The sequence below is a fragment of the Chiroxiphia lanceolata genome, chromosome 2 (assembly GCF_009829145.1).
Source record: "Chiroxiphia lanceolata isolate bChiLan1 chromosome 2, bChiLan1.pri, whole genome shotgun sequence".
NCBI classification, from domain to species: domain Eukaryota; kingdom Metazoa; phylum Chordata; class Aves; order Passeriformes; family Pipridae; genus Chiroxiphia; species Chiroxiphia lanceolata.
In genome coordinates, this window is record NC_045638.1 from 120,262,511 (window position 1) to 120,290,253 (window position 27,743).

The 27,743-nt window shown below is 58.9% G+C and overlaps 2 long non-coding RNA genes across 2 annotated transcripts; both read right to left on the reverse strand.

Annotated features, from left to right (window-relative positions):
• Nucleotides 1–6,109: 6,109 nt before the first annotated feature.
• On the reverse strand, nt 6,110–8,271 carry LOC116782265. The gene is made up of 3 exons (XR_004355187.1): nt 8,242–8,271; nt 6,301–6,368; nt 6,110–6,168 (listed from the first exon to the last, which is right to left on the reverse strand). It is a non-coding gene; the product is annotated as an uncharacterized LOC116782265 (long non-coding RNA).
• Nucleotides 8,272–24,353: 16,082 nt separating this feature from the next.
• Nucleotides 24,354–25,285, reverse strand: LOC116782264. The gene is made up of 3 exons (XR_004355186.1): nt 25,229–25,285; nt 24,918–25,034; nt 24,354–24,389 (listed from the first exon to the last, which is right to left on the reverse strand). It is a non-coding gene; the product is annotated as an uncharacterized LOC116782264 (long non-coding RNA).
• Between the last annotated feature and the right edge of the window lie 2,458 nt (nt 25,286–27,743).

Below are 27,743 nucleotides of genomic sequence, written 5' to 3' on the forward strand. Positions count from 1 at the left end.
CCGCTCGGCGGGTCCCCCCCTGCAGTTGCCAAGCACCGCCCGACACCGCCGGGGCTCCGGCCCGTCCCGACATCACACGGGGGGCTCCGCGGGCGGGGGGCAAAGGGGGCGGGTTCGCTGTCGGCAATGGACTTGGCGGTGTGTGGAGATGTGCGGGTCCATTGCCGAGAGCGACCCCGCGGGCTGGGGGGGACTTGGGGAGGGGCCCCCTCCGGAGGAGGGGGTCCGGGGAAGGGGGGGGTGGGAAGGGGGTTGGAGGGGTGGGAGGGAGGGGTGTGGGGAGGGAGGGTGGGTGGGGGGGTTGGGGGGGGGGGGGGGGGCGGGGGGGGGGGGGGGGGGGGGGGGGGGGGGGGGAAGGGGGGGGGTGGGTGGGGGGAGGGTGGGGGGGGGGGGGGGGTGGGAGGGGGGGTGGGGGGGGGGGGGGGGGGGGGGGGTGGGGGAGGGGGGGGGGGGTGGGAGTGGGGGGTGGGAGTGGGGGGAGGGGGGGTGGGGGGGGAGGGCGGGGTGGGGGGGGGGGGGGGGGGGGGGGGGTGGGGGGGGGGGGGGGGGGGAGTGGGGTTGGGAGAGGCGTGGAAGCCCCCTGCGTCATGTCCTCTGAACGTTAAAATTAGAAGTGTGTACACACACACAACCACAGAACAATGGGGCCCACCCCGCCCCCCCCCCCCCCCTAGCCCCCCCCTCCCCCCCCCCCCCCCCCCCCTCCACCTCCCCCCCCCCCCCCTCCCCCCCCCCCTCCCCTCCCCCCCTCCCCCCCCCCCCCCCCCCCCCCCCCCCCCCTCCCCTCCCCCCCCCGCCCCCCCCCCCCTTCCCCCCCCCCTCCCTCCCCCCCCCCCCCCCCCCCCCCTCCCCCCCCCCCTCCCCCCCCCTCCCCCCCCCCCCCCGCCCCCCCCTCCCCTCCCCCCCCGCCCCCCCCCCCCCTCCCCCCCCTCCTCCATCCCCCCCCCCCCCGCCGCCCCCCCCCCCCCCCCCCCCCCCCCGCCCCCCCCCCTCCTCCCCCCCTCCCCCCTCCCCCCCCCACCGCCTCCCCCTCCTCCCTCCCCCCCTCCCCACCTCCCTCCCCCCCCCCCCTCCCTCCCCCCCACCCACCCCCCCCTCCCCCCCCCTCCCCTCCCTCTCCCCCCCTCCCTCCCCCCCCCCTCCTTCCCCCACCCCCCCCACCCACCCTCCCTCCCCACACCCCCTCCCTCCCACCCCCCCAACCCCCTTCCCACCCCCCCCGTCCCCGGACCCCCTCCTCCGGAGGGGGCCCCTCCCCAAGTCCCCCCCAGCCCGCGGGGTCGCTCTCGGCAATGGACCCGCACATCTCCACACACCGCCAAGTCCACTGCCGACAGCGAACCCGCCCCCTTTGCCCCCCGCCCGCGGAGCCCCCCGTGTGATGTCGGGACGGGCCGGAGCCCCGGCGGTGTCGGGCGGTGCTTGGCAACTGCAGGGGGGGACCCGCCGAGCGGGCCCGGCCCCGTGGGGGGGATCCAGGGGGGGCGCCGGCTCCGGCCCTCGCGGCTTTATTAAAACCGGCGCCCCCAAGCCCGCGGCTGCGGGGACACGGAACGGGAGACAGGGGGACGGACGGGACGGGCGGGGGGGCACGGACGGAGCGGGGGACAGGGGGGGCCGGGCTGTGCAGGAGGGCAGCGACAGGGGCCGGGGGCAGGCGGCGTGCGGGGCCGGGCAGGGCGGAGGGGCGGGAAGGAGGGCAGGGAGGGGCGGGGTGGGCAGCAGGGGCCGGAGAGGGAGCGGGGCCAGGCCGGCTGGGGGGCCGGGGGGGGCGGAGGACGGAGGGGCAGGAAGGAGGGCTGGGGGGGTCGGGCTGCCCCTGCGGGGCAGGGAGGGGATGCAGGGGACGAGCGGGTTGGGGAGGAAAGGAGGGAGGGGGCTAGGGGGGAGATGGAGGGGGGGAGGGGGGAGGAAGGGAGGGGACGAAGGAACGGGGACAAAGGAAAAGAAAAGGAAAAAGTAAAAGAAAAGGGAAAAAGAAAAGCAAAGGAAAAGAGCCGCGGCAGAGCGAGGCCCCCGCGGCGCTGCTGCCGCTCCGCGCACTGCCCGAGCAAACGGGAGCGGGGGCGAGTTCCGGCCCTTAAATACCCCCCGCCCCGACCCGCCCCCGCCCGTGCCCGCCCCGCGCACCTGGACGGGCCCCTCCCCTCGCACCTGTGCGGGCCCTGCCCCGGCCCCGGCCCCGCCCCGGCCCCGCCCCGGCCCCGCCCCGCCCGCGCCCCTCAAAAGCGGCAGAGCCGCGCCCGGCCCGCTGTTATGCAGGAAACTCGTCCCGGGATGCTGTGGCAGCGATCGGCGCTCGGGGCCGGAGCCCCGGCCCGGGGGCTGCTCCCGGCGCTGCGCCGAGCCCGGGCCGCTGAGCGGGGACGGCACCGGAGAGCGAGGCTGGCGATGGAGCTCGGCCTCAGGACCGGCACCGGAGGATCGAGGTTGGCTTGGGGCTGGGATGGGGCTCGGCATCAGGACGGGCACCGGGACCGGGATCGGTCCTGTGTCTCGGTGCCGCGGGCGGGAGGAGCCGCTCCGGGGCTGGCGCTGGGGCCGATCCCGGCGGGGCCGCTCGGGCCGGGGCTCTGCCGGGGCCCGGCCAGGGCAGAACGGCGACGCTTTCCTCGTGCAGACGCGGAGCCGGGGCTGGGACCGGCCGGGGCGCGGGGACACGCCGGCCCGGCCCCGGGACCCCCGATCCCGCCGGGCCCGCAGCGCTGCCCGCACCCCCCGCGGGATCGGAGCCCCCGCGCTCGGGCACCCCCGAGGCCACCGCACACACCCCCTTCCCGGGGAGAACATCGCCCCCCTGCCCCTTCCCGCGGCCCCGGGGGGTTCCCGCCCGCAGTGCTCCCCGGGAACGAGGGCTCTGGGGCCCGCCGGGGCTCCGGCCGTGGGGAGCTGGGGCCCTGCCGGGGCAAGGAAGAACGGGGGCAGCCCTTTCCCCCTTCCTCCCGTGCTCCGGGACCCCGAGCAGAGCTGCCCGTCTGTCCCCGTGTCCCTGTGTCTGTCCACAGGCAGCCCCAGGAGCCGGCACTGACCGTGCCGCGGGTCGGGCACAGGCTGCTCCCAGCTCTGCCCGCGGACCTTCGGCAATTGCCGACAGCAGTTCTTTGCCCTGCCACCCAGAAGGGGCAGCTCATCTGACACCTGCCAGGTGAGACCTGAGGCTCTCCTTCCTCTCCCCCGCTTCCTCGGCAACTCGCACCCTCCCGGGGCAAAGCCTCTGGTTTGTCAAAAACCCGTTGAAACATTTCATCTTTATTTGCAGGCGGGGAAGGTCCTGCCTGGGAGGGAAACGGCTACAGAAGGGGAAACTAAGAAATGCTCCAGCTGGACGCTGCCGCGCGAAGCAAAGGAAGGAAGGACGGCAGGGAAATAGAGTCAGGAAATCTGCTTTTATTCAGTCTCTGCAGCTCTCCGTGCTCTGCAGGAGCCCTTCGCAGCCACGGGCCGGAGGGAGCGCGGCCGGCTGGGGACGGGCACCAATTCATCACTGCCGCGCTCCGGGAGGTTTTCCGGCCCCGTCGGGCATTTCCCCATTGGCTGCAAAGGGGTTCGTACAACGTCTCTTTCCAGGGATAAAGGAGCCAACCGAGTCCGGAGGGATCCCTCGCTCCGAGGCAAAGGCGTTGCTCGAGTGTCGCCGCCTGGTCCCGCCGGCGGGGCGGCGTCTCCTCCAGGTGAGCGTTCGGAACCCGAAATGCCGGGGGGGGCTCAGGTCGGGGCCGCTTTTCGGGCCCGGAGCTGGACGGAGCCCTCGGCGGCTCCTGCTTCCCGCCAGGAATGTTCTCGGGGCTCCCTGGGCAGTCCCAGCTGGGCAGGGAACGCGGGCCGGGAGGAGGCCGGAGCGACAGAGAGCGACCCAGCCCTGCTTGGGCTTCGTATTGCCAGGGGCTGGAGGAGCTGTGCCCTGCCCTGCCCTGCTCTTCCTATTGCCAGGGGCTGGAGGAGCTGTGCCCTGCACTGCCCTTCCTATTGCCAGGGGCTGGAGGAGCTGTGCCCTGCCCTGCACTGCCCTTCCTATTGCCAGGGGCTGGAGGAGCTGTGCCCTGCCCTGCACTGCCCTTCCTATTGCCAGGGGCTGGAGGAGCTGTGCCCGGGAGCTGTGCCCTACAGCCCACGTGGGGTGGGCAGGGGAAAGGGCTGCCCACGGCTCCTCAGCCAGGGCTGCTCTGAACGGGCACCCTGAGATGCCTCACCCTGGACACGCCCCAGCGCCAGCCCCGAAGGACCCAAAGAATCCAGCTGGCACTCGGCAGTGTCGGCACGGCGGGGCTGCAGAGCAGCACGGGAGCCATTCCCCGCGCCGACCTCCCAGAGCTCCCACGGGCCCCCCACGTGTGTCCCGCCCACCCCAAATCCCTGCCCTTCCAGCCGGAGGCCAGCAGCAGCCTTAAAACCAGGGCAATCTGCCCTCAGCGGCATTAAATCCCGAGCCAGAGCCCTCGGAGCTGCCTGAAAAGAAAAGGGGGTGCTTGGAGAACGTTGGGCTTGGATGCAATTCGCAGTTTTTCGGGGACCCAACCGTAACTGCACAACCCAGGGACAGCTTGAACAGGTGGGTCGGAGCCGAGGTGCCCCGAAGGCAGGGATGCGCATCCCTTTCCTCGGGAAAAGAACTCGCCGGGGCCGCTCCCGAGGCTCCGAAGGGACAGCGGCTTCCCGGCCGGAGAGACGTCCTCGCCCGTGCCCAGGGGCTGCCTCGCCCCGGGCCGGGAGCGCGTCCGGCCCCCGCCTTCTCCTGGGCGAACACATCCCCTGGAGCCCGGCCCGGGGCGGAGAATCGGCCCAATTCCAGGGAACTCGCTCAAGTCCCCCCAGGGACACCTGCGGGGCCGGGGGAGGAGGGTTAGAAACAGCAAAGTCTGTGCAACATCAACCTGTCCTTGTCCCGATCCCGCTGAGCAAACCTGGAACCGCCGCTGCTCCCTGGCAAACGTGGCCTTAGAGCGGCAGCTCTGCAGGGGAAGATCCGGGCTCCAGGAGGCACTGGGAGGCTGTTCCAGCAGGAATTCGGCAGGGAATTGTGGGCTGTAGGTAGAACTCATCTAAACCTGCAAAGCTGAGACCGGAACCCAAACCTGGGCCCCGCGCAGAGAACAATCTTTGTGCTGCCCTGTCGGCCAAAGCCGCTGCACTGAGAGATCTTGGCAGCCTGAGGGAGGGCATTCCCTGCCTCCCAGCAACCTCCATCTCCCAAGGGGACAATCCAAGTCCCAACCAATTCCTTTTGCCTTTCCACAGGGACAGTGACCCTTGTTTGGTCCTGCTCTCCCACGGTTCATTTTGGGGGATCGGTTTGTCCTGGTTTACGTTGTTCCATGACTCCACCCACAGCTGGAGATGTGGGGCTGTGCTTCTCTACTCCCAGCAGGTTCCCCAAGGAGCCAGAGACTCCAACAATCCCCTCGTTTGGCCTTCTAGGTGAATTGTACACAAGCCAGTCCCCCATTCCCTCTCCAGGCTGTCAGTGCTCGTGCCCTTGGCACAGTTGGCTCTGGCTGGGCAGGAACTGAGAGCAGGACACGGGGCAGAGTGGATCAGCTGCCCAGGGAACCTCCAGGAGATGAAGCTACGGGATCCTCATTCCAATCAAGGGAACACATTCTGTCTCTGGCAGAAGCCGGGAGCCAAAGCAGATCCCGCCTGGCCAGGCTGGGGGGCAGCAGTTGGATCCACTCTGGGGGAAAGCCCCTGTGCCTGCCAGGAGCTCTGACTCTGTTTGTCCTGCCAGCTCCTGACCAGGGGCAGGGCCACTGGGAGGGATTCAGAATGCAAAGAAACCCCAAATCCTACCAAGGGACTCAGTTAAAGGAAGAAAGCAATTTTTATCATAAAAAATTTAAAAACCTGTTAAAAATTCTAGGCCAACAATACTGGGATTCCCAGGAAACTTAGTAGTGCTCTTGGTTCCATTTCAATGTATCCTTAGGCCCTCAATGAGCAGTTTGAAGAACTTCCCCTGAGATTTGGAGGCTGAGCAGGATTTGCTTTGGATTGCCTTGCACCTCTGGCCCCAGCTGGTGCAAACACAACTAGGGCCAATGTGGTTAAACACACTTTCCTAAAAAACAGTTGCTGTATCCCCTAGAAATTACCTCATGTTTGCAGATGAAAACTTCATCTCTGTCCCTCCTCAGTTATCCCAGGTTTTCCTGGCTGGGAGCTGCAAGGAGGCTGTAAATTGAAAGGCAGAAAGAGAAGATGTGTCAGCAAAAGGCACAAAGAAGGGGACAGGTTTCAGAAAACATTTCTGCAATCCAATGAATAACTCTTTCCGGTTTCCCAGGGAGAAGAACAGGAACTCACAGCCACCAAGGCCTGACAGTCCCCTGCAGCCAGAGCTCAGCACACACCCAGAGAGGCAATTCCAGCATCTAAAAGAAAAAAAGGAAGAAAAAAGTGATTTCTTTGGTTTCCAAGTTATCTTAAGTTGTTGAAAGCAAAGCAAGCCTTGCTTTGGTTTGAGTTGGGTGAACAGTGAGGGGTGGGCACAGGGCACGTCATTAATGCCCAGGGGATGGTGCTTTGTGGGGGAAGGAAGAGCAGCTGATGGAGTTGCCCAGTCCAATTCCTGCCCAAGGCCTGACTGGCCCAGGACAAACCCTGTGGCAGGCAGTGGTTTTGTTCCCTCTCATGGTCAGTGCCCAGTGTGTCCCTGTGGGCAGTGCCAGGCTGGGGACAGGCACACGCAGCTGGCAGCACTCTCTGCCCCAAACAGCCTTGGGGGGCAGCGCAGCCCCGGGGATCGAGGGGGGCTGGAGGCGGCCCAGGAAAGGACCCCCGCTCCCCCCGGGGCAGCTCCACAGCCCCCCTGCCCTCTCAGCCACGGGGGCCCCGCTGCTCCCCCGGCTGGCACAGAGCCCCCTGCCCATGGCTGGCAAATCAGGGCCAGGGCTCGGCCTCGCTGCAGCCGCACCACAGAGGAGCAGCTCAGGGCTCAGCCCAACATGTTCCCTACTTGGCCACTGCAGAGACCCTCGGGTTACCTCAACACATTCCTTCTCTTCCCTGCACATTCCCTGAAGTTTAACGCCCACGGTTTTCTGGGTCTGTCCCCACTCGTTACCTCAGGTTACCTCAATGTGGTCATTCCCTGCCCTGGAGAGAATGAACCTCCTTTTTAACCCCCAAAGTTTCCCCTTCCAGCCCACTCCTGATTACCTCTTTCTGAACACAAAAGAGTCATTCTATCCCTAGAGATTATCTTCTTTTTAACCCCCAAACGCTTCCCTACCTGCACACTCCTGATTACCTCTTTTGGACCTCCAGCTATTCATTCTCTGCCCTGCAGATTTGCTCAAGTTTGACCCTCAGAAATTTCTCTGCCTCTCCCCTACTGACTGCCTCACTTTATTCCAAAATGTTCCTTCCCTCTGCTGCACATTGCCACAGATTTGACCCCCACAATTCTCCCTACCTGTCCACAGCTGATCACCTCATGTTCATCTCTCAATATTCATTCCCTACCATGCAGATTACCTCAGATATTTCCCCCCCCAATTTTCCCTACGAGTCCACAACTGATTACCCCAGTTTTCCTCAGGATGTACATTGTCTGCTCCACGTGACCTAAATTTTACAAACACAAATTTTCCCTCCCTGCCCAACACTGACTGCCTCACTTTACCCCAAGGTATTCATTCTCTCTGCTACAGATTGCGCAGATTTTACTCCCACAATTCTCCTTACCTACCCACATGTAATCAGCTCCTCTGTACAAATACAGGTTCATTCTCTACTCTGTGGGCTAACCCAAGTTTACCCTAAAACACTCCCCAGCTGTCCACCATTGAGTACCTCATTTATCCTTCAAAATATTCAGTCTCTGCCCTGGACGTTCCCTCAAGTTTTACCCCCAAAGGTTTCCCCTCCTGCCCACTGCCCACTGCCTCAGTGTCCATCAGGAGGTACATCCTCTCTGCTACAGGTGACCTGAAATTTTACAAACAGCAATTTTCCCTACCTGCCCACCACTAACTGCCTCACTTGACCTCTAAATGGTCATTCTGTTCTCTACAGATGAGATCAAGTCTTACCCCCAACATTTCCCTTCCTCTACATCACCCATTTGCTCTTCCGGACACCCCAAATTTCCATTCCATCCCTACACATTCCCTGAGTGTTTCCCTCCAAAGCATCCTTCTCTTGTTCCCTGTTTAATAACTCACACTCCAGCCCCAGGCTCTCCACTCCCCCCTCAGTGGGACCCCTCCAAAATGCACCTCCCTCCCCTCTGCAGCACCTCACCTTTTCCTACACAAACAGTTGCTGCGTCCCCTCGAAATTACCCCAAGTTGGCAGCTACCAATGTCACCTCTGTCCCTGCCATGTTCTCCCAGGTTTCCCCAGCTGGGAGCTGCGAGGAATTCAGGCCAGGGAATCGACATCAGGGAACAGCTGTACATGCAAAGGTAGAAAGAGAAGATGTGTCAGCAAAAGGCACAAAGAAGGGGACAGGTTTCAGAAAACGTTTCTGCAATCCAATGAATAACTCTTTCCGGTTTCCCAGGGAGAAGAACAGGAACTCGCAGCCACCAAGGCCTGACAGTGCCCTGCAGCCAGAGCTCAGCACACACCCAGAGAGGCAATTCCAGCATCTAAAAGAAAAAAAAAGAAGAAAAAAGTGATTTCTTTGGTTTCCAAGTTATCTTAAGTTGTTGAAAGCAAAGCAAGCCTTGCTTTGGTTTGAGTTGGGTGAACAGTGAGGAGTGGGCACAGGGCACGTCATTAATGCCCAGGGGATGGTGCTTTGTGGGGGAAGGAAGAGCAGCTGATGGAGTTGCCCAGTCCAATTCCCGCCCAAGGCCTGACTGGCCCAGGACAAACCCTGTGGCAGGCAGTGGTTTTGTTCCCTCTCATGGTCAGTGCCCAGTGTGTCCCTGTGGGCAGTGCCAGGCTGGGGACAGGCACACGCAGCTGGCAGCTCTCTCTGCTCCAAAGACACTTCTGGGCTCCTTGGCAAACTGCCTCTGACACTTGGTTTTCTCCAGCAGAAATTCAGGAATTGCTCATGGCAGTTTGGAGATGAAGTTATCCCAAAGGGAAGGAAAGAACAAATATTCTTGTCAGAGCCCTTGGGATCTGCTGGGCTGAATTGGGAAGGGCCCATTATCTGCAGAGCAAATACAGGACAACCTCAACCACAAAGCCCAGACTGTCCAGTGGGGTGTGAAAGCACCACTGAGACAAACCTCCACTCTCCTGATTCTTTCCAAGGACTGCTCCAATCCAGCTCTGAAGCTGCCAAGCCCAAACTGTCCCCAGCGCTCTGGAACAACAGGATCTTCCCAGGGATGATGCACTGGAAGCACAGCCCTCATTCTCACCCTCCACACGCTCCCAGGCTCACCCCAAATTCAGGACAAGGTGCCAAAGGCCACTCGGGCCGGGGCTCTCTCTGTCTCTGCGGGCTCAGGGACTGCAGCCACCAGGGCCCTCCAGCACGGACAGCCTGGACCCAGAGCAGATCCCTGGGCATCAGCAGCGTCCTGGGCATCCCTGGAGACAGAAACCATCAGCCTCTGGGGATAGCACTTCACTGCCAGCACACACAGCCTGCCACATTTAGGGCTGCAGCTCTCGGACCACAACACCCAGTCTGACCCAGTTCTCCTGGGCACCAACACGGGCTCCACAAACCCACGAGAATGACAATGTTCTGCTGCTTTGACAAGCTTCAGCCCAGCTTTGCGAACCTCAGTCTCTGCAGCTCCCTGCTCTCCAGAGCCCCGTTCAGGGCTGGCTCCAGCTCCCTGGAGAACCTGCCCCAGCCCCACTCTGGGCCAGGCTGAGCAGAAGCCGCTGGGCTGCACAAGGAAGAACCCTCCCCTGGCTGCTGCAGCTGGAGGGAGATCCAGCTCCCAATGGAATGCTGGCAACAGCCTCCCAGATGGTCTCTACCCACCCCTTGGCAATGGCTCAGAATGGCAGCAGCAGCTCCAGTGCCAGCTGGGTCCCTGCACGAGTCCTTGTCCCAGCCCTGCCACACGGACACACCCGGGAGACACCCACGGACACACAGGCCTTGCTTGCACAATTCCTCACCCACAGCTCAGGGAAAGCCACACAATGTTAAGAAATAACCTGGGCTGACAGCACTCAGTCCATCAGGATTTGGGGGGAGTTTGGTAGGCAACAGATCCAAATTCCAATCCTACCTCTAAATTTCTAACAGGTTCTCTTAGAAAGATCCTGGACAGGGACTCAGACAACAGAACCCAAACACTGCCCAAGCAATAGCAGAAGGTTTGCCAGGAAGAACAGAAGTTCCTTGTTTTCCTTAACACTCTGGGACTGTAGGACCCAATCTTTGCAACCAAGTGACACCAGAGACGTGATTAACACTTAAACCTCTCCCCCATGGCTCTGTCTCAGAGAACTGGGCCAGCCCTGAGCTACTCCCAGGTGCCTGCAGTGCTTTGGGGAGGGGCAGGACGACGCCCCACTTCTGCTTGGAAACATCCAAGATGAGGAAAAGCCACTTCCCTTCTCTCTCTCTGACCCAGAACCAAAGCAGTCCTGTGGGACAACACGGACTACGCACGGAAGGCCCGAGTCAGTGGGGGGAAAAAACCCTACACAAACCAAACCACCCCAAATTTCAAGATCAAAACAGGTTGCTTCCTTAACAGGAGAACACCAAACTCATTGAAGCCAGAGAGGAAATTACAAACCAAAACAAACCAAAGACCCAAAAAGGTGCTTTGCACTGATACACTCTCTGGTTGATCATTCCAAAGGAAATTCTCCAGAGATTAGAAGCAATTACCAATACTTTGTCCTCTGTTGAAAATTAATGACTTGAGGGGCTGGACGTGTCCAGTGAGGGTTCAGGGGCTGGTGGGTCGTTTATGGCTGACCCCGACTGGCCCAGGCCAAACCCAACCACCCCCATCGCTGCTCCAGCCCAAACCTGGGGGCAACATTCACACAGTTTGGAAACACTGCCCTTCCCTGCTACTCCTTACACTTCCTTACACCTCCAGTGCCCAGGGAGCAAATGGCAACCCCAGGAGGAGAGAAACGTGTCCCTGTGACTTACCCCAGCCCACGGGCAGCACCAGGAGCCCCCAGCGCCGGCCGGCGGGGCTGCAGCCTCTTGCCTTGGGCTGCTCACAGCCCAGGGCACTTGGCAGAGCTGGGCTGCATTCAGGGCTTGGTCCTGGCCTGGAAGAGAGGAGAACAAGGCAATTAAGTGCACTGGGCAAGTCCAAGGTTCCTGCCCCTCACCCTTCTCTTCAATTGCTCACTAGAGAGTTTTAGCCATGAAAAATCCAGGGGGGACGACAAATGAAACGTGGCCTTTTCCAGCATTTTTATTCCTCTCTACTTCAGGCAATAAAAGGAGGCTCATTTTTCTTACTGCATTCCTTGCCCCATTGGAACAGAACCTTCTTCATTCCAAATCCCCCTTGGGAGTTAGTCAATCCTCTGCCATTGGACTTTGGGCAAAGGAAGAGACACCTGGGATGCTGGAGCCCAGGAAATGAGGGAGAGAAACCTGACAGGGAAAGGTTTCAAGGCACTCCAGGACTCAGAAATATGTTCATGCCTTGCCAGGCCACCCCCATTCTGTGCCACCCACCTGAGCTGGGCAGGCGAGGCCAAGGCTCCCCTTCCTCCTGCCAATCACTGTCCCAGCACACGGATCCCCGGGCTGGGCAGCCCTTGGAAAAACCTGGGAAAGGCAGAAGGAAAAGGGCCCTGCCTGTCAGAAAATGAGTGTCCGTGAACATCCCTTCTGCACAAATTTAATGCCATCCCTCTGCTCCAACAAACCAGGGCAGGCAGGTCTCTGCAGCCCAGGGAGAACAGGAAGGAGAACTGCAGGAACACAGGCAGACACTGATTCCCTGCAGCCCTCTCTGCACTTGGGGCTCTTGGCACTTCATTTATACCGAATGGGGGGGCAGCAGCCCAGGAATGCCCCTTAAAAACCAGGGGCCTTGGCAGCTGGAGATCAGAGGAGGGGAGTTGTGAGAGGAGACACAGAGAGGGAACAGGAACAGGGGTTGTTTGGGAACAGGCTGTGTGTCCAGGAGGCATGGGAACTGGAAACAGGGGAGGCTGGAGGAAGGCAGGGGGTGAGCACTGGCCTGGCTTGGATGGATCCTTTTGCCCTTGGCTCAGGGGCCTCAGCTCCCCTTCTGTGAGAGCAGCAGGGAACTGCTACAGGGGAAGAGTTCATTTAGGCCCAAGCCAGTGATGCAGCCACTGGGGCAGGGGAAGAGGAACTAACACCGAAATGACACAATCACCACTGAAAGGGACTTTATTGAGCTGCAACACAAACACAGTCACAGCAGGTCAGGGCAGGAGGTGCCCCCAGGACCACCACCACAGCAGCTGGACCTGCAGGAACACCCTCTTCTCAAGGGATGGAGCCAGGGGCGGGCAGTTGGGATCCATCCTGGGGGGCTGGAGAGCACTCAGGCATCAGGGCCAAGTCCTGCCCCCTCCCTGCAGACAGTTCAGCCCCAGCAGCAGTGGGATTCTCTGCCTCTCCCTCCAATATTCTTTGGGACCCAACAGCTCAATGCTGGGGAATTTTAGCTTCATAAATGTTTTACATAGTTGAGCTTCACGCGAACTGGGGCATTTTTGAGTATTCCTGACTCTTCCAGGTCTGCACTTGCCAGGATCCTTTGGGCCTGGTGTTTGGCTGACAGGCGGGGCACTCAGGGAAACAACTCCTCCTTAGTCATGGACTAATAGGAGCAGTTTGAACAAACCCAATCCAACACATCAAATACAGATTTAGGGGATACAAAAGGAAATGAGCAAGGCATCACGTGCTGATTGCCCCCAGAGACAGAATTGTGGCCCCTGGGCACACACAGTCCTTACCCTGCTCCTCAAGGGCAGCAGCCCCGGGGCTCAATTCTCAGGGAACTTCTCATCCTTTCCCTTTGGGCCTTTGATCTCTTGTCAGGACAGAGACGCCTGGGAAACAACTCCTTGAATGGATCCCATAGACAACAACTCCATTTTGTTCATAAAATCAGGATAATTACTGTGATTAGGGGATGGATTAAAGTGTTCAAAAACGTGGTAGCAGATGGTGAGAATCCTGTAAATATGTCCCACCAGTGGGGAGCAGGGACTTGTTCTACCTGATGCCCAAAGGTCACTAATTGACCCCATATGTTTACTGCTTGCAGTTGGTGATCAAGTCAAGTCTTATTTCAAATTTGCAGGGCAATAATTCGCTCTTACATACAAAACCTCCCTGGCTTACTTACATTGAAGTGTGTTATTTTCCCAGCACGATATCAGTTGATGCACTGCAGCAATTCAGGAGATAAAATGCAGTAAGTTTTTGCAATCCAGGATGTGAATGTAGTCCTCCAGATCAGTTCATTGGTACTAATTAAGTCATTCTGTGCTTCATTTCTTTGTATTACAGTATACACACTCTGGCATGTGCACTCAGCTCATAAATTACCACCCTGATCAATACTGGCCTCGGGAGGATGATGCCCAACTGTCCCCTCCCCTGCCCAAGCTGCTCCCTTTGCTCTTTTGGCAGCACTTCCCCAGAACAGCCCAGCAGGCAGAGCCCAGGGGAGGGCACCGCTGCTGTGGCACTGTGGCAGTGACTGGCACCGTTCACACAGGGGGACAACGATGCCAGGGAGACCCCCCGGACCCCGCAAGGGAAAGTACAGCATTGCCTGGCCCCAGTGCCCCCAGCCCATGGAATCCCATCCATCCAATCCCACTGAGGGCACCACCAGCCGCCCGCACAATGAGCCCGACACACCCCGGCCCTGCCATAGAGTCCCCCCGGGCACAAAGGGAGACTGACCCCTGGGCAAGGGCCATTTGCTTCCCAGGTCACCTGGTCCTGGGGTCCTGTTTTGGAGCTGCTTTTCCATCTCCATCCAAATCGAACCAAGTCACCCGACCCAGGCACCTTTTCCAGGGAACTGCCCGGGGCCAACAGCATCGCCCAGAGGGACCACAAGGGGTGTGAGGACGGCCGGGCTCCACAGGTTCTGTAAGATACCAAGCTAAAACATGGCAGTATCATTCCCTCCACTAACATTTATTCACAGGAACATATTCCCACAGGTAGGGCATCTCATTCAGCACATGCACTACTTTTGCCTCTCCCCAGCGTGACTTCGAACTCCCTCTGGCACGGGTTATAAGCTCCTGCTTTCCAAAAGTGCTTCCCACTGACAGATGCGGCTGACCCAGCAGTGAGCCATGCATGCTCCCTCTCTTCTCCCAGCACTTGCTCTGGGGCTTTTCCCCATTTGCCCAGTGATCCGTGCTCACTGTCCAGGGGATCTACACTTGTTGCTTCAACCACAGGGCCGTTGGCAACTCCCTCACGAGGCCTCGCTCCTGCCCCGGCCCCTGCTCTGGCTCTGGCTTGGATACACCCTTTCCATGTCATGATCCTGCCTTCCTGAGCGTGGCCTGACCTGTGCATCCTGGAGGAGCTTTTTACCCACGGCCTTACGGGGATTTCAGGCCCTCTTAGCATTTGTGGAGTTTCCACTAAAGCCCAAGAACAGACTCAGAGCTGCTTCTCCAACGGGTGCTACCTCGGTCTGGCTTCCAGTAACTTCCTATTCCCAAATCCTAAAGGCACCTCCTTCCCACCTTCCTTCTGCCAGAGGCTCCAACTGGCACCATTACCATTGGCAGGAACCTTTAGTTCCCCCTCTCTGGCTCGGATTGGCCACAGGTCTGGAGCCTGTTGAATTGCTCCCTGAGCTGTTTCCAACCCTCCCTGCTGCTCATTTCCCACTCAAACTCACAGATCTGTCCTGGGACTTCATGGCCCAGGCCAAGGATTGGTCCCAAAGGAGGACCTTGTTGTCACCAAAAGCCAAACAAACCAATCGACTGCTGGGCTTCCACCTCGCTCTGGGGGTGACAAAGCCTGAAGTCTCCTGCCTAGTCCTGGGCAACACTTCCTGGGGACCACAACACCTCTGAGTTCCTAAAAATATCACAGGTTGGGCAGCTGCTTGAATTTTGTGTGGATTAACTGCCCCCCTTCCTTTCCATGTGCTGCACTACTCACTCTAATGGTGCCTGTACTCCTGACCCATTCCCTCACCCCTCCAACCATCCCTTGTCCCCTCTCTGGCAAGGACAGTGGGGCCAGGTGTTCTGCCAGGCTCCCAGGGCAGAGGGTGGGACTGTGGAGCCACCCTCGAGGGGGGGAAACATGCCCTGCCTGCCCTGCCCAGGGAAAGGGAACTGCCCCCAGTGTTCCCAGCACAAGGCACCCTTGGAAACATCCACTGCAATGGGACACTCAGGGACACCAACAAGCACTGCACAGGACCAACAAGCACTGCACGAGGCTGCTCTGGCACAGGGCCAGTTTTATCCTCAGCTTTTCTCTGGTCCACTTCACTTTGTTTCCCACCTCATCCTGCACTCAAAACTTGCTGTCCTTGCACCCTTTCAGGGTGACCATAAATTACAGAGGCCTCTGCTCCAGCACCCACAAGGGCTGAACCGTCTGACAGGATCCATTTTTCCAGGGAATTCAAAGCTCCACCTGAGGAGCAGGGTCTTTTCTCCCCCATCCCCGTGCTGGAGCTTGGCCTCCATCTCCCTCTGCTTTCAGTTCTTTCCCTGGTTGCACATCTGCAGCCCTGGCCCTGGGCGGAGCTCGGCATCCTGATCCCATCCCTCCTGGCCCCCGGAACCGCTGACTCAGCAATGGGGGGCCCTCCATTGCCAAGGGCACGGTCCCGTCGGGGCTCACGGGGGGAGCAGGAGGTCCAAGGGCTCCAGCCCTCCTGCTACAGCCTTCCACCACTACAGCCAACAGAGGAGCCTCTCCAGCCCTGCCTCCCAAGGCATCCTGAACAAACCCAACCCAACTCCACAGGACAAACTGCTCCCTGTCTGCACAGCCCAGTCTAACCCCAGAGACTCCTAGGTCATGCAGAATAACTGCCCAGGAGATCAGAGACTCCACTCCATCTCTTCCTAGCACAGCCTTGGGTGAGTTTGGCAAACAGACAAACTCAGCAATCACCCAACATTTTCCCAGTCTGACCCCTGTCACACCAATCACCTTAACAGTGCCAGTCCTTAATTCTCCCTCTACTCTGTTAAGGACTGAGGAAGTTGGACCTGTGTCTGACCAGGACATGTGCAACCCAAATGCTGGGGACTGGAACACACCCCTTGCACTCCTGCAGCTCTTACAGTCACATTCCAGAGCAAACAGCCAATTGCACCATCACTGCTCATTTCTTAATCCCAATCCCACCCTTCTTTGGCACTTGGAGCCCCACTTTTATCACCCAATTACAGCCCATGAGAGAGCTCCATGTCCAGCAGGGCCAGGTAGCCCTGGGATACTGTCAGCAATGCCTGAATCCATTGCAGGGACCTTGCTTTGAGCTCCCCAGGGCCGGGCACCCCGAGGATCTCCCCGAATAATCCTTTCGGTGCGCGCTGGAGTCCTCGGGGTGCCCCAGCCCGGGGGGCACCAACAGCACTGTCCCTCCAGGGGGCCCAATTTGCTGCCAAGGCTTCAATGCACAGCCCAAAAGGCATTTCAAGAGGCCTTCTTGGGAACCCACCAACGTGGACGGGCAGGAAGCCCCAAGAAGGCCTCATTTCTAAAGGCAGGGGGATCTTGCCTGTGTCCCAGACTGGTCCGGGGATCTGAGGCCCTTCCCGAGAAAATCTCGGTGCCGGCGTGAAGGCCCAGAGATCCCTTGGAGCCACGGGAGAGCAGGCACAGAGTCCCTCCTGGGGGCCAATTCTGCTGCCTCAACTCAGCTCTGCAAAGAAGCCTCTAAGGCTCAGCTGGTGAGTTTTACAAGCCAGGCATTCCTTGCTTACAACACCCTGCCATGATCCCAGCCCGCCGGGTGTCCTGGCAATCCGCTCCCAAAGGGCACACGGAGGTGCCTCCACTGCAGCTCATGGGAGGGGGCAGCATTACAGGAGGGTTCATTTTCCTTCCCTGCATTCCTGGTCCACATTCAGGACATTTCCCAACCCTTATCACCATACACACCTACCCTTAGAAGGTTTCCAAGGAGCTTCACCAAGGGCCTTCCCAGGTCTTCTCTGTCTGGAGCCCTCCAAGTCCTCAGTGCCTGCCTGAGGAACCTCAACACAACTCACCTGCTGACACAGCAACTTGGTGCTGCTTGGCTGCTGCCTCAGTTCCCTTCTTCCTTCTTTCTTCACCTCCCTTGCTTGGTCCCTTGAAATCCCTTGGCTCAGCTCTGGGCAGTTTCCAGGCTCCATCCCACTGCAAAAAAGATCAGCGCTTGTTACATCTCCACACTCAGACATCATTCCCCCTTTTTCCTTGACACTGGGCCATCAGGCCAGTGTCTCCTTATTTAAAGCAGAGTTTGACTCCTCAGCGACAACAACTGACAGCCCTGAATCATAACACAGGCTGAGACACAAACACGGATGGGAACTCTGAAGGATCCACTTTGTTCTGCTCACCAAGCAAAAGGAGCTTTCCTAACTCAAGAATAACAGACCCCACGTCCTTGTTCTGCAACTTTACCTGCTGTAAATGGGATCCCCAAGACCTGCAAAGGCCCTTTCCCCTTCACCTGCAGGGCTGGCAGTGCCACCACTCGACACGGCCCCAGTGGCTGGGCAGGAACGGAGGGGCTGGGGCGTCCAATCCATCGGCCCAGGCGGCACCAGGAGTTCCTGGAGTTCCTGCAGGGGAGAGCCTCAAGCCACCAAAGGATTAGGAAGAGCAGTTTCAACTTTAACATGTGTATCTCCTGGAAGATGGGGAGTCGGACAAGGCCTACTGGGGCAACAAGGACACACTCAAGGCTACCTATTCAAAGGATCTCCTAGCACTCAAAAGCTATCACTGTCCTTCTGTCAGGGGGAACTCAGCAAACTCTCTTGGCCAAGAGTCTCCAGGAGGATTTCCAGCTCTTGTGGCTCTCTCTTATCCATTTTTCCCACCTTGCACTCCTGGAGCTCTTACCATTACGTTGAAAAGAAAACAGCCAATTGTACCATCACTGTTCATTTCGTCTGTGCCAGAACAACATCATTCCACACCTCTCACTGCCAATGCTCCACTTCTCCAACAGCTCCAGTGGCAACTGAACTTGTTCTGAAGGCACAAAGGTTCCTTTTGGGAGCACCACGACCCACCTAGACTGTAGCACTGGAATTCCATCTCCTGGACGTGCTGGGAGAAGCAGGGAAGAAAACCAGGACCTTAGGAGTGAACTGGGGGCACCTCTTCATCCAACAGCAGCTCCAAGAAAGGTACTGAGTCAACACCTCACCAAAGACACAGGAAAACAAGTGCCAACACCTTGAAAATCACTTCAGTTTTCAACTGATAAAGCAAAACAAACAACAACAAAAAAAGCTTTTCAGACTCTTGGGAAGAGTCCATCCCACTTGAACCAGTTTGGGGGACTCGTTCCCAGCCTCCTGAGGTTCATTTCCCACCTCACTCGGGGCTGCAGTACACCTGCTTCTACACACACACACAAGGAGCTGCTGCTCCTGGATTCCAGTCTCCTGGTTCTCCCTGCAACTCCCCCAGCTGTTTGCCCAGCTCTCCAGTGCCCATTCCTTTGCCCACTGCACTGGTTCACAGCCCCAGGGCTCCCAGGGCCACCCTGGGCTCTCCCCTGCCCCGACACTCAGGGCCCTTTCCCAGCCCCGACTCCATCCAGCACTGCCCCAGCTGCTGGCAGCTGCAATTCTCCTGCTCCTGCCCTCCCTCTGCCTGCAAACACCCCTGCCAGCTCCTGCACCCCCACCTCTTACCTCCCAGGCAACATCAGCTGCATCCTCCGGGATCCTCCAGCTGGATGCTGCTGGCTCTGGGCAGCTCCCACCCTTCACCAGGGGATGCCAAAGGGAGCTCTGGGGACTGTCCCGAGGGCAGGGGACACCCACTGTGGGTCACACCAACACTCAGCCAGCTCAGGCCTGGGCTCTTCTGCCTGCAGGGCAACAAACAGCCAAGCAGGGACACTGGGACACTGAAAGGAAACAGGCACAACACACTCAGGAGCCTGGCACACCACAGCCCCCAAACCTGACCAGGCTCCAGCTGCTGCACAGACCTGTGGCCACACAGGACCCAAACCCACCCCCAGCACAGACAACCCTGGGGACGTCAAGCTGCTCATTCCCAACCACAACCAAACATCCAGTGCCACTGTCTGCCAGCCCCTGCTCCCAGAAATCAATCACCTTGCCCCTTCCTTTCTTTACAGGTCCTTGCATTCCCATTCTACTATCAAACCATGATTAGCAAATTTAGTTGTTACTGGAACCAAGGCAGCTTGGCTTCCTAATTTTAAAGGATACTGGGTTTGCCTTACCAGTAGAGACTCAGGCTTAGGGGTAATTCTTACAGGTTCTGCCCTTGTCCATTTTCTTGGAATTCCACTGGCCCACACCACAGGAACAACTGCAGCTGCCACTTCAGTCAGGCCCTTGCTGCTGACAGGAGTTATTCCCTGCACAACAAGAGCTGCTGCTTGGACACATTTAGTTTCAGCAATTACAGTGTCAGTAGCCCCAGTTTTCCTCTTCATTGCTGCCTCAACTTTTCCACTCCATCACTTCCTAGCACAGGTTTGGGTGAGTTTGGCAAACAGACAAACTCAGCAATCACCCAACGTTTTCCCAGTTTGACCCCTGTCACACCAATCACCTTAACAGTGCCAGCCCTTAATTCTCCCTCTACTGTGTTAAGGACTGAGGAAGTTGGACCTGTGTCTGACCAGGACATGTGCAAACCAAATGCTGGGGACTGGAACACACACCTTGCACTCCTGCAGCTCTTACAGTCACATTCCAGAGCAAACAGCCAATTGCACCATCACTGCTCATTTCTTAATCCCAATCCCACCCTTCTTTGGCACTTGGAGCCCCACTTTTATCACCCAATTACAGCCCATGAGAGAGCTCCATGTCCAGCAGGGCCAGGTAGCCCTGGGATACTGTCAGCAATGCCTGAATCCATTGCAGGGACCTTGCTTTGAGCTCCCCAGGGCCGGGCACCCCGAGGATCTCCCCGAATAATCCTTTCGGTGCGCGCTGGAGTCCTCGGGGTGCCCCAGCCCGGGGGGCACCAACAGCACTGTCCCTCCAGGGGCCCAATTTGCTGCCAAGGCTTCAATGCACAGCCCAAAAGGCATTTCAAGAGGCCTTCTTGGGAACCCACCAACGTGGACGGGCAGGAAGCCCCAAGAAGGCCTCATTTCTAAAGGCAGGGGGATCTTGCCTGTGTCCCAGACTGGTCCGGGGATCTGAGGCCCTTCCCGAGAAAATCTCGGTGCCGGCGTGAAGGCCCAGAGATCCCTTGGAGCCACGGGAGAGCAGGCACAGAGTCCCTCCTGGGGGCCAATTCTGCTGCCTCAACTCAGCTCTGCAAAGAAGCCTCTAAGGCTCAGCTGGTGAGTTTTACAAGCCAGGCATTCCTTGCTTACAACACCCTGCCATGATCCCAGCCCGCCGGGTGTCCTGGCAATCCGCTCCCAAAGGGCACACGGAGGTGCCTCCACTGCAGCTCATGGGAGGGGGCAGCATTACAGGAGGGTTCATTTTCCTTCCCTGCATTCCTGTTCCATATTCAGGACATTTCCAACACCTGTTCCCATATACACAAACCTTTATAAGGTCTCACCATCAGGGGTCTCTGCTGCTCACCTGTGCCTGCAGCCCCCAAAGTTCTCAGTGACCACCTTATCAACTTCAAGACAACTCACCTGGTTGTAGAGGAGCTCGGTGCTGCTTGACAGCTGCCTCAGTTCCCTTCTTCATTCTTTCTTTACTTTGCTTGCTCAGTCCCTTTCAGTTCCTTGGCTCAGCTCCAGGCAGTTTCTAGGGTACATCCCACTGCAAAAACTACCAGTTCTTGGTACACCTCAGAACTCAGACATCAGGGAGCCAGGCAGAAATCAACTAATCCAGGGCACTGCCTCCAAATATTGGGACAAAAACACCATAACATTCCACAGCCTCCCTTGGCAAATAAACCCCAAACTGCTCAGACACAAACAATAACCTGCACACTACAACAATCTGGCCCTGTGGGTTCAACCCGGCCAAGTCAGCGGGGACATTACACAAGGTCAACTTTCTTCCACGTTTCAGTTGTGATACAAAAATCAGGGAGATCACAGACTCTCCCACACAGTTTTACTCTGAGGAGAGAAGGAAACCAAAGCCATCCCCAGGGCTGCAATAGCTCAGGCTCCCAAAAAGGCCCAGGGGTTTCAGGTTTCTGAGGGGCTTCACCGAGGGCCTTCCCAGGTCTGCTCTGTCTGGAGCCCTCCAAGTCCTCAGTGCCTGCCTGAGGAACCTCAACACAACTCACCTGCTGACACAGCAACTTGGTGCTGCTTGGCTGCTGCCTCAGTTCCCTTCTTCCTTCTTTCTTCACCTCCCTTGCTTGGTCCCTTGAAATCCCTTGGCTCAGCTCTGGGCAGTTTCCAGGCTCCATCCTGCTGCAAAAAGGATCAGCTCTTGTTACATCTCCACACTCAGACATCATTTCCCCTTTTTTCTTGACACTGGGCCATCAGGCCAGTGTCTCCTTATTTAAAGCAGAGTTTGACTCCTCAGTGACAACAACTGACAGCCCTGAATCATAACACAGGCTGAGACACAAACACGGATGGGAACTCTGAAGGATCCACTTTGTTCTGCTCACCAAGCAAAAGGAGCTTTCCTAACTCAAGAATAACAGACCCCACGTCCTCGTTCTGCAACTTTACCTGCTGTAAATGGGATCCCCAAGACCTGCAAAGGCCCTTTCCCCTTCACCTGCAGGGCTGGCAGTGCCACCACTCGACACGGCCCCAGTGGCTGGGCAGGAACGGAGGGGCTGGGGCGTCCAATCCATCGGCCCAGGCGGCACCAGGAGTTCCTGGAGTTCCTGCAGGGGAGAGCCTCAAGCCACCAAAGGATTAGGAAGAGCAGTTTCAACTTTAACATGTGTATCTCCTGGAAGATGGGGAGTTGGACAAGGCCTACTGGGGCAACAAGGACACACTCAAGGCTACCTATTCAAAGGATCTCCTAGCACTCAAAAGCTACCACTGTCCTTCTGTCAGGGGGAACTCAGCAAACTCTCTTGGCCAAGAGCTCCAGGAGGATTTCCAGCTTTTGGGGCTCCCTTTTAATCTTTTCTCCCATCATTGTAGCTGGGACTATCATCTGTCCTACAGGGGGAACAGCCTACAAAAGTCACGATCAGGGATGCCATGAACTGAAACTCCCTTCTCAGGCAGGTCACTGCACACCTTGGCCTTTCTTTGCCCTCCCCACCAAAGATGCTGCCAACAGTTCTGAGACATCTGGCAGACCCAGAGCTCTCCTCAGGGAATGCTTCAGCTGCTTAAAGGCTGCCCTTGCACCATCTAGCCAGGGCAGCAAATCCTTACAGGCTCTGTTTTTAAAAGTTGGCATCACAGTCTTACCACACATCCAGAGGGAGCAATCCAGAGTCCAGCCCGTGCCACCATTCCCAGGGAGACAGTTCCTGGGCTGTCTGGGGCTCAGGGAGGAGTCACGGGGCTTCTCTTCTTCCTTCCCGCTTCCCCCATTTTCTCCTGCAAAAGCAAAGGTTTCTTGGCTTTCCTCGCTCCAGGAGATGCAGCAAAGGCCATCTTTTCAATCTAAGACTGGAAACTACTCCAGGTTGTCACTTTCAGGGGGTTCTCTCAGGTCCTGCACTCATCAATCCCCTTGGCCATTGGTTTTCTTGGCAGGTTCTTGCATTCACGTCCTACAAGCAAACCAGGAGGAGCAAATTCAGCTCTTACTGCAACCAATCCAAGCTGGCATTCTGATTTTAAAGGATACTGGCTTGGCCTTACCAGGAGAGATCCCACAGTAGGGGTAATACCTACAGCTTCTGCCCTCTTCCACTCTCCTGCAATTCCACTGGCCCACACCACAGGAACAACTGCAGCTGCCACTTCAGTCGGGCCCTTGCTGCTGACAGGAGTTATTCCCTGCACAACAAGAGCTGCTGCTTGGACACATTTAGTTTCAGCAATTACAGTGTCAATAGCCCCAGTTTTCCATTTCATTGCTGCCTCAACTTTTCCACTCCATCTCTTCCTAGTACAGGTTTGGGTGAGTTTGGCAAACAGACAAACTCAGGAATCACCCAATGTTTTCCCAGTCTGACCCCTGTCACACCAATCACCTTAACAGTGCCAGTCCTTAATTCTCCCTCTACTCTGTTAAGGACTGAGGAAGTTGGACCTGTGTCTGACCAGGACATGTGCAACCCCAATGCTGGGGACTGAACACAGCCCTTGCACTCCTGCAGCTCTTACAGTCACATTCCAGAGCAAACAGCCAACTGCACCATCACTGCTCATTTCTTAATCCCAATCCCACCCTTCTTTGGCACTTGGAGCCCCACTTTTATCACCCAATTACAGCCCATGAGAGAGCTCCATGTCCAGCAGGGCCAGGTAGCCCTGGGATACTGTCAGCAATGCCTGAATCCATTGCAGGGACCTTGCTTTGAGCTCCCCAGGGCCGGGCACCCCGAGGATCTCCCCGAATAATCCTTTCGGTGCGCGCTGGAGTCCTCGGGGTGCCCCAGCCCGGGGGGCACCAACAGCACTGTCCCTCCAGGGGCCCAATTTGGTGCCAGGGCTTCAATGCACAGCCCAAAAGGCATTTCAAGAGGCCTTCTTGGGAACCCAGCACCGTGGACAGGCAGGAAGCCCCAAGAAGGCCTCATTTCTAAAGGCAGGGGGATCTTGCCTGTGTCCCAGACTGGTCCGGGGATCTGAGGCCCTTCCCGAGAAAATCTCGGTGCCGGCGTGAAGGCCCAGAGATCCCTTGGAGCCACGGGAGAGCAGGCACAGAGTCCCTCCTGGGGGCCAATTCTGCTGCCTCAACTCAGCTCTGCAAAGAAGCCTCTAAGGCTCAGCTGGTGAGTTTTACAAGCCAGGCATTCCTACACATGGCGAGATATTTTTAGAGCTTACTGAGTGAAAAACCATAAAGCTTTTATCAGGGACATCTGACTTCCAACAGGCAGCTCCTTTCCCCTTTCTGTACAAAGTTACTTCTCTGGTATCATTTAATACCAAGTGCCCAGGAACCCCAGACTGTGCTTTCCAGAACAGAAAATAAACAGAGGGAAGGAGCTTTGCACGAGTGTAACACACTCCAGAACAGACCTGACTTTAGTTGTGCTCTTTGTGTTCAAACCCAGCAGACAAAAGCTCCAGCAGGAGAGCTGGCACATGACCCATGGTACCCGGAAAGTCCCTCTCACGAGGGTTGTAGGAAAATCACAGCTGTACGAGTCCCTTGTGCCTGCAGATGCCTGGGGATCCTCTCCATCCACCACGTGCTCTCCCAACAGCAGAAAAGGTGACCTCAGGGACATGGTGGCACTCGACATCCTGCTGAGAGAGCAAGGAAACCTTTAGCATAAAGCTGGGAAGGAATCTAAAGCTTCTTTTCCTGGGGAGTTTTGTGAAGTCTGTAGATAAGAAAGGGAAAATTTGCATCTCCTTTGGTACAGGTGTCAACAGAGGCCGAGACTTCTTGCCTTTTTCAGACAACTGTGCCCTTTTTGGCTCCCTGGCAGCTCCCATGGCACCAGAACCCCCTTCCTGCACACCCACGGGCGTCACACACAGGCACCCACACACCTTTGCTCCAGCCCACACGTGGCCAACATCTCCTCACCCGGGACATGCCAAGGGGACTATGTCTGCTAAAGAGCACAGCAACCCCCCTGTCCTTACAAACTGCCTCCCTGCAAAAAAGGAATCATTTTACCAGGACAATTCCCCCACAGTCAAGGTCTTTTCAAACCTGCTCAGGGTCCCTCCCAGCTTCTGCCTGTCCTCGCATTTAAAGGCACGGGCATATTCTATCTGCCAACAGCAAACCCAGCTCCTCCCTGGCAGTACAAGCCCCGCTCTTACCTGGACAGACTCCCGGGCTCGGCACAGCTGGGGGTCATGGAGCAGCTTCCCGAGGCCCTTCTCTCTCCCCGCAGGAAGCACAACTCGCCTCCGCACCAGGGGAAACCACGAGCCAGCCTGGAAACCGACACAGAGCGAGCAAAAAGCATTAACGCAGCACAAAAAACCAAGTTCAAGCAGTCTTTGCCTCGTAACCCTGCACGGGGAAAGGCTTTGGAATTGCAAAGCAAAACCCGAGACACCCAGAGAGCACCAGCCCCCCAGCCCTGCCCCGGCTCCCCCCGGGGGCACCCGGCAGGTAACGGGCTTACCCGGTCCCCGCCGCCCAGCACAACGCGCCCCTAAACGCCCGCAGCTGCCCCGGTCCATAAACCCAGCGGCCCAGGCGCTCTCCCCTCCGCAGCCCGGGCAGCAGCGGAGCCGCCCCCGCAGCCCTCACACACAACCGCCCGCACCTGCCCCGCCGGCCCTTCTATAGCGCGGGCCGGCAGCGCTGCCCAATCAGCACTCGAGCGCCTCCGCCCAATCGCAGCCCGCCTGGCCCTGCGGCCCCGCCCCGCCCGCTCAGCCCGGCCCCGCCCCTCGGCGCGGCCCCGCCCCCCGTTCCCTCAGCGCGGCTCCCGCCGCCGCCGCCGCCCCGGCAGCGCTGCTGGGGCCGGGGAAGGGCGGGTGGGAGCTCCGCGGGCACGGCCCGGCCGGGAGCTCTCCCGGGACAAGGGGAGCGGGGCCTACGGGGACAGCGGCGTTCTCGGGGGCGGGGCGGGCGGGCCGGGGGACGGGACCGGCGCGAGCCGGAGGGCGGGACCGGGCGGGTCGAGGGGCGGGCCTGGGCGGGTCGAGGGGCGGGGCCGGGGCGATCCCGCGGCGCTTCGCTCTGGGCTCTGGGGCTGTTTCGGGCCGGTTTTGGGTGCGGGTGTTGGGGCCCTGCGCACACCCTGCCCTGGTCACAGCCCCGCCCCAGCTCCCTGCGCTCCCCGCACCCCTCGCTCAGCTCCGCGGGGATTTGTGCCTCCTCTGAAGGTGGCGAATGTCTGCAAAGCCAGTCGGGAAGCCAGAGAGCTGCAGTCCCCGGGCCCCGCCGCGGCTTCCCCGCCGTCACCCGGCACCTCCCGCCCGTCCCGCCCCGCAGCGCCGCTCCCGCTGCCGCCCTCGAACACAAGGAACGAACCCCCGTGCCCCGAGCACAGGCCGGTCCCTCCTCGGCAGCGCCGGGAGCGGCCGCAGCCCCCGACGACGGGCGGGGCGCGCCGGGAGGGGCCGCGCGGGGCGGGGGCGGGTCCCGCGGCTGCGACCCCGCCGGGAAGGGACCCCCCGTCCGGCCCCGTCCGGCCCCGCCGCTGGCCCTGCTCGGCCACCGGCCCTCGCCCACAGTTTTAACATTGGAGAACCAGGATTTAACCCAGAGCGCCGCAAGCTCCCAAGTGCAGGACATTTCCATAGACTTGTTATTTTTCTCTTTTTAATGACCGCGTTGCCAAAGTGGGGGAAACACAATCAGCATTCCTTAAACACAATCACAGCATCTCCAAGGCACAGCGGGACCGCCGAGAGGGGGCTGCCCGCGCCGGTGCCTCCCGCCGCCCACGAACCTGCCGCCCGCGCCCGGCACCGCCGAGCGCCCCGCCCTGTCCCCACAGCCGGAAGCAGCGCGGCGAGACGGCGCTGCAGGCGCGGGGCGGGGGTCAGGCAACAGGATAGACGCCTCTCTGAGGCAAGGGGGCCTCTCGCCGCCATCTTTAGTGTGGTCTGGGCTAAGTTCCGGTCCTGGTGGCGCCGTCTTTACTGTGGGCTTGGGGCGAACTTCCGGGCTGGGGCTGCCATCTTTGTGTACGGACTTGGAGGACTTTCGGTCCGGGCGCCGCCATCTTTCTTTCGGGGCGGCCTCGGAGGACTTTTGGTCCTGGAGGGCGCCATCTTTATCGGTGCGCCGCTGAAAACAGTCCGGTTGCTCTCTACTTCCGGTGCCCGACTTTACCCGAATTAGCGTCCCTCGCTAATTTCTGCGCTTTCGCCCCAAAAATATTTACGTTATTCCCCCCACGCACACCCCTGGAGAGACGGGAGACCGCAAGTCCCGCCGTGCCGCCGGAGCCGGCCCTGAAGTCGAACGGGGAGCGCTGCAGAGGCACGAGAGCCACTGCGCATGCGTCGTCGTTCCCTCTCCTGGCCGCCCTTAGTTACCACGTGATCGCCGGCGTCTTGCCAACGACTGCGCAGGCGCAGGCGCCGCCGCCCCACCGCCCGGCTTCGCTCTCTCGCTGCGCGCGCCTCGCCCGCTTTGCCGGGGCCCCTCCCTCACATTTCGCGGCTTCCCCCTCCCCCCCCACCCCCCCTCCCGCCGCTTCTTCGGCTCCCCGGGCTTCCCTCACCCACCTTTTGGGGTCCCCTTCTCACAGTTTAGGGGTGACCCCCAAGTTACGGGGCGGAGGGCGGGGCGGGGAGTAAACCCTGGGGTGCCCAAGAAGGTGGGGGATTTTTTCCCTCTTTCATTTCACTTTTCATTTTATTATTGCCTTATTAGTTTGCTCGCTTTTATTTTTTTTCTTTAATGTTCTTTTGTGTTTTATATTTCCTTCTTTATTTCGTTTATTTTTTATTCTCTTTATTATTTTTAGTTTTCTTTCTCGTTTGGTTTTTATTTTTTTAGTTCTTAGTCCTCCAGAGAGGAAGAACACTGCAGCTCCTCTGGGCCAGAGAAAGGCTCCCCTGCTCTTCCCTTCAACACAACGCCTGCAATGAGGGCCCTGGGAGCCCGCTCCGCTCCTGCCAGGCACGGGGGCTCACCCACAGGGGGGCTCTGCCAGCACCCAGTGGAAACTGAAATTA